Here is a 6000-nt window from a genome sequence, read left to right as displayed (position 1 = left end):
TTTTGGAGAAAAAACAATTAGGTTAAATTTGACCCCCACCATAATGTTTATACCTATATTTTTAACCTAATACATATATAGTCCATCTGGATAATTGTAGTTTTCTAGAAACACTTTACAATAAGGTTCACTACATTACTTAACATGAACAAAGAATGAACAATCCTTCTCCAGCATTTATTAATCTTAGTCAATGCTAATTTCAGCATTTACTAGCTAATGAAATCTTTACAATCACAAGTTGTTTGTTAACATTAGTGAATGCACTGTGAACTAACATGAACTAACAATGAACAATGTATTGTATTTTGTATTTTTATTAAATAACATAACATAACAAAGATGAATAAATTGTGTAATAAATATATTGTTCATTGTTCGTTCATATCAATTACATTAACTACTGTTAACAAATGACACCTTATTGTAAAGTGTTACCAGTTTTCTAAATACTGTTTGTGTTACAGCTATTTGGAGTGTCTGTTATTCAAACGATCATTTGGTCTGAACGCATCATGAAACCCAACAGTACAAAATGGTATTGGTTATACTACAGTATCATTTTTGAGCCTGCCTGGTCTCATTGTTTATACATATTACTACATAATGTTTAGAAGCACAAAACGTACATTTTTGTATGTTTTTACTGATGCTGAAAAGTACAATTAGGATGTATTTTCACATTTAACATAAAAAGGCTAAAAAAATATTCAAAATATTAATTAATCTTTGATATCATTAAAGGTCCACTGAAGTGCCTTGAAACACACAGCGTTATTCTGTGTGGTGACGTAAATTTAACTGAAACAGGAAAACAGGGCGGGACATATCGAGCAGGCCTGTCCCCTTTTTAAAATAGCCAATAGTGTTTCGTTTATAACTGCTTTGGCCAGAACCATTGAGCTCAGTAAAGCCGCATTTGACAGCCAGTCTAAATGATTACCCCCTAGGTTCAGTATGAAACTCTTACTAAAACAAAATAGTGATCATAATCATGCTGAAGCTGTGTGGTTTAAAAAGTGTTTTAGATATGCTGAGTCGCGCATCCGTGCGACCGCGTCTCTGGACCGGAGCCAAAGTCCGGAGCAGACCATGCACGCTGCCGTGGTTCGCATGACACAAAGGGAAACCAGACCTCATTTGCCCCAATCAAAAGCATATTTACATTGTCCTAATCGTTCCCTATTAGCTCCATTGTGCACCACATGCCTTTTACCACACAGAAAATACCAACACTAAACAACGACCGATCTCTGCCCAGCTTCAGCGAGAAGGTCCTGGCTGCAGCCTGCAGAACGGGGTGGAGCTGCATGTGGGGCAGGGCTACATGTGTCGCCCCGCCCACAAATTATATCATTGGTCAGCAGGATTTTATTTCCACTCGTATTTGATTAGTTGTAATGTTTGATTACAACATTGCGTTCATTATGTCACTAATGAGCGATTGTATAAGGAGATGTGAAGTAGTTAAAATAAGACTGCCCTCGTGTGTGTGTGTGTGTGTGTGTGTGTGTGTGTGTATTATTACATGTTAAATGTATGTGGTAACAACGGAAGACACAAGAGGTGTGCCTCTGCTAATAAAACAGTTAACATGTTAAACTGCTGTTTTGTATGACCAATAAAATGAAATACTCAAACTGCATTATCTTCATGTTCTTTGAGTTTATTCCTCTTCATATATTGTTTAGTCCAACGCTTTTGGACTTCCAACTTTCTTTAACATGAGGTAATCTCTATATTTTATCTCTACATGTACACATAATTTATTGTGAAAGGTTTTGTTTTCAGAACAAAGCAATAGCTGTCATGAAGTTCTTATAAAAATGGCACTTTATCAATTCATAATTCTAAGACAACATTTTCAAAGAAACTTTAAGTGTTGAGTTGGTGACAAAAAAAAATGCATAAATAAAAATAAAAACCCATAAATAATTTAAATTTGCAAATAAACATTAATCGTTGCGATATACAGTTCTTAATGCACAAAGATATGACAGGTCGAAAGCAGGAAGTGGATGCTTGCTTAGAAATAATAATGAAATTTTGCCCAAAATAATGAATGAAAACATAATGTATTATGTTTGGTATAGATTAATATAACGCATAGATAATTAACGAATTCATGATATATTGTTTATTTTTGTATGTAAGTTAATATCACGAATGATATTCTATATATATATATTAACGAATTTATAATATATTGTTTAATATTTTATATGTAACAGATATTTAATATCATGAATGAATCATAGCTTGAACTATGCTCGTAACCGCATTTCCTGTTTACGGAGTTGACTACGTCATTACATGTTATTAGCCAATGAAAGCATTTGTGGGCGGGGCGATGTGTGTAGCCCCGCCCCCACGTGCAGCCCCGCCCCATTCTGCAGGCTGCAGCTGGGTATACTTGGCTTCAGCGTCTGTTTATAGTGTAGGGGGTGGGGTGATTCAGATTCTAGAGAGCATTTGATTGGACAGAAAGTTTGATGAGAAGCTGAAGTGCAGCATGACGTCAACAAAATCAGTGGTTGAGATAGTATAGTTTTGAATGCTTACATCGTGCAAACGCAGATTTTTTCATTGGCTGCGTTCGAATGCTCTAAAATGCCGCCTTCGGAGGCAGCAATCCAGGGCAGGAAGGCATCACGGCACATCCGAATCCAAATTCTGCTTCACTTTCTGTCTCCAGAGGTACCTTCTTCTGATCAAATTTTCCCATAATTTCCCAATAATCCTGTGCATGTGCATCATATAAGAGTATATAAATTGTGTTATTTTTATGAAAATAACCAATCATTACACTACATAAGACCCTTCTTTCCCAGCTCGGATCGTTTACAACCGCATTTGGGATCGTTTGAAGCCGTATTTAAACTACATTTTAGAAGTTCAAAATCAGGGCACCATATCAGTCCATTATATGAAGAAAATGCTGAAATGTTTTCCTCAAAAAACACAATTTCTTTACGACTGAAGAAAGAAAGACATGAACATCTTGGATGACAAGGGGGTGAGTAAATTATTTGTAAATTGTTGTTCTGGAAGTGGACTTCTCCTTTAAGGTTAACATATTCATACTAAAAAACAGATTCAACTTCAACTTCTTAAAAAAACTTCAATTTTGATTTAATGGGGACTTTAATATGTATTTTTCTTTTTTTTTTATCGATAAGCAATTTAGATTTTTAGACCCCTTAACCTACCCCCAAACCTAAACCTACCAATTTCTCATTCAAACACACCTCACCAGAAACACGGCATGTCGCAATCTGTGATGAAGCAGGCAAGAGCCAATGAGCATTCATCCTTCTGTAAAACCTGTTGTAAAGTTTCTTGAAGCAGCAACTTTTGAATTTGTAATGAGTTCGTCAGAGCTGGTTTTGATGATTATGGTCGTTGTTCAGGATGGAGATGAAGATCACAGATAAAGGATTTGGTTCTGTTCCTCGCAGTCGTATGGATTCTGACTATTTGAGTTACAGCGCACAAATAACATTTGTAATTTGTAATTATGTTGCTTTTTTATGGTTCTATTGTCAGTCGCAGCATGTCGGAGAAAATGCATTTTGTGTCCCATGGCAAACAAAGTTATCGACTGCAGAAATGCTATTCATTTTAATGGGAAGAAATGCAGTTGAAAGCATAATGCCATTGACAGTGATGATCTAGTTACACATAACGGAATTATGTAATTTAATTACAAAATGTAATTGTAATCATTTACAGTTACTGAGAAAAAAATGTGTAATTAAATTACAGTTACTTTTGAAAAATGTTAATGATTACAAAGGGGGTTACATCTGAATTTTCACACACACACCCACATATAGATTTAACTTACTTCTTTCATAAATTGCATGTTTCAAAAATAAAGATGTATTTTTATCCCTTACTTATTATAATCTTAATTCAAGTGATAAAGGATTTTGAAAGTCTCAGAGTAATATAGAGAGTGCTACTGTAAGGTTAACTCTGCCTGGTTTAAATGTTTCAAAATGATTAACAGTTGAAATTATTAGAAATTTAGAAAAGTAATTAAAAGTAATGTTACATTAGTTTAATAAAGTAATTGAAAAGTTCAAATCAAGTAACTTGTAATCTGTAATCTATTACATTTCCAAAGTAACCTTCCCAACACTGGCTATTGATATGACAACAATACAATAATAATAAAATTAATTCTGCAATTTCATTATTCATAAAGATTCATTTGTAATTCAGTAAAGTTGTTCATATGTAAATAATTTATGTTTAGGTGTCGTCAGTGCATCAGTATTGTACATTAAAATTCTGAAAATATGTAAGTTTTGTACGTTTAGATGCTGTAAATACATCAGTATTGTACATTTTAGTGTCTGTAAACATGTAAGTAAAAAAAAATTACATTTCGTAGAACCACATTTTACGTAAATTACATACGAATTATCACAAGATAATATTGTCTGAGGAGTTAATTCAGCTCTTTTTATGGTGGATGGGAGGGCAGAAGTACCACTACCTGTTGTGTTTTTGTCAGCAAAATGTAAAAAACCATAATGAAGGTGCATCAGGAAATGCAATAAGTCATTTAGCTTTAGTTACAGAGTTCAGCAAATAAATGAGAACAAGCACTGAGAAAAAATAATAAGCCACAACCACAAATGTCTCCATCCGGACCGGATTAGATTCCTCATAGGAGATAGCCGAAAAACAGTAGGTAATTTGCTCGGCCGTGTAAGAAAAACACAGACATTTCCAATTGGGATTAAAATAACAAAGATTGTCCGCGTAGCACAAATTTACCTGAGAGAAAACTAGTCCTGTCCAAATAGGGTTTAGGAGGAACGATTGAGGCATTAGAGAGATCTCATTTGTGAATTTCTTTTCTACAGGTTATGCTTCTCTCTCTCTTTCTCTCTCTGGCTGAGGTGAATGTTTCTTCACCAACCACCCAGGAATAAAGAATTGCTCTGGGAAGGAAAAAAGAAGAGACCTCTGTCACCTGCTCGAGGCACCGCTTCACCAGCCTCACCGTAAGGGTGGACATTAATTGTGATTGAAAATGACATTCCCCTCTCACACACACTCATATCCCCAAACACGGATCTACACAGTCAGTAAATCTTCATTTGGTCGTTGTGCGGGAGACTGTGGAGGTTCATAATGTTCGCGAAAGAGAGATCTTTCTATTTCATTTCTCATATTCTTCTTTTCCCACTTGCTCGGCCCCATAAGGGCACTGCCTGTGAAACCTTATCTTCTTTTTCCAAGCTATTCACTTTTTTTTTTTTTTTAGTGCATCTGGGACGTGAGAATAAGTTTAAATTTTAATTTATCATTTGAGCTTGTCATTGCTCTCACAAATCACGTTCCAAAGTCTCTTTTAAAATGACATGCAAAATTGGACAAAGCAAATTCTCCAGTCCACTTCACCCAGATGGATTGTGGTGAAGTGCAGGTTTGCGTGAACTTTGTGTACCACAGAGACATTTTTGATGGACAGAAGGAGCAGGCTGTGGCAAAGGGCTCTGCTTCAGTTTGAGATGACCTTCTTCAAGTTGTCAATCCAGAGCTCAGATGTCTCAAAAGATCAATATATTGTTTTTCCTTCTCTTTTTCTTAGTACTTTTCTGATATTCCTTCCATCTTTTCCCTATATTCAAAGTCTTTGGTTTGTTCACCCCTTCACCTAACGTACTCAGTGTTCTTGCCATTTTCCACACCATTAGTTGAGGAAAGATTAGTTTTCAGTGAATTTAATCAGTGGGACAAGTGAAACTACAGAACTAGTGAAACCTTGCTGTTAAAGTTAAGATATTTCAGTTTTAAAAAGTCATAATGGCAAAAGTTTTTGAGTTAATCACAGTGTCCCTGTCAAAACTTTTTTTTTGTTTGTTACTATATTTAAGTATCTTTTTTCAAGCACTTCATCAGCCTATTTTTATTTTGGAAACTTTCATGTCTGTAGAGAACAACAGGAAATTCACACCACACACAAGTTCAAGGACTAAGATC

General features: G+C 35.1%; 1 protein-coding gene across 1 annotated transcript in view; it reads left to right on the top strand.

Annotated features, from left to right (window-relative positions):
- The first annotated feature begins 4281 nt into the window (after window positions 1-4281).
- The window catches only part of gpat2 (glycerol-3-phosphate acyltransferase 2, mitochondrial), a 127629-nt gene continuing 125910 nt past the window's right edge, over window positions 4282-6000 (top strand). The window contains exons 1-2 of the mRNA XM_051118169.1: window positions 4282-4306; window positions 4878-5018. The gene's annotated coding sequence lies outside the window, so the exon portion shown is untranslated. The remainder of the gene's footprint in view (window positions 4307-4877; window positions 5019-6000) is intronic.

This window comes from Labeo rohita, chromosome 8 (genome assembly GCF_022985175.1).
Source record: "Labeo rohita strain BAU-BD-2019 chromosome 8, IGBB_LRoh.1.0, whole genome shotgun sequence".
Lineage (NCBI taxonomy): Eukaryota > Metazoa > Chordata > Actinopteri > Cypriniformes > Cyprinidae > Labeo > Labeo rohita.
Note: the sequence above shows the minus strand (reverse complement) of the source record. Positions and strands in the feature narration are given on the sequence as shown.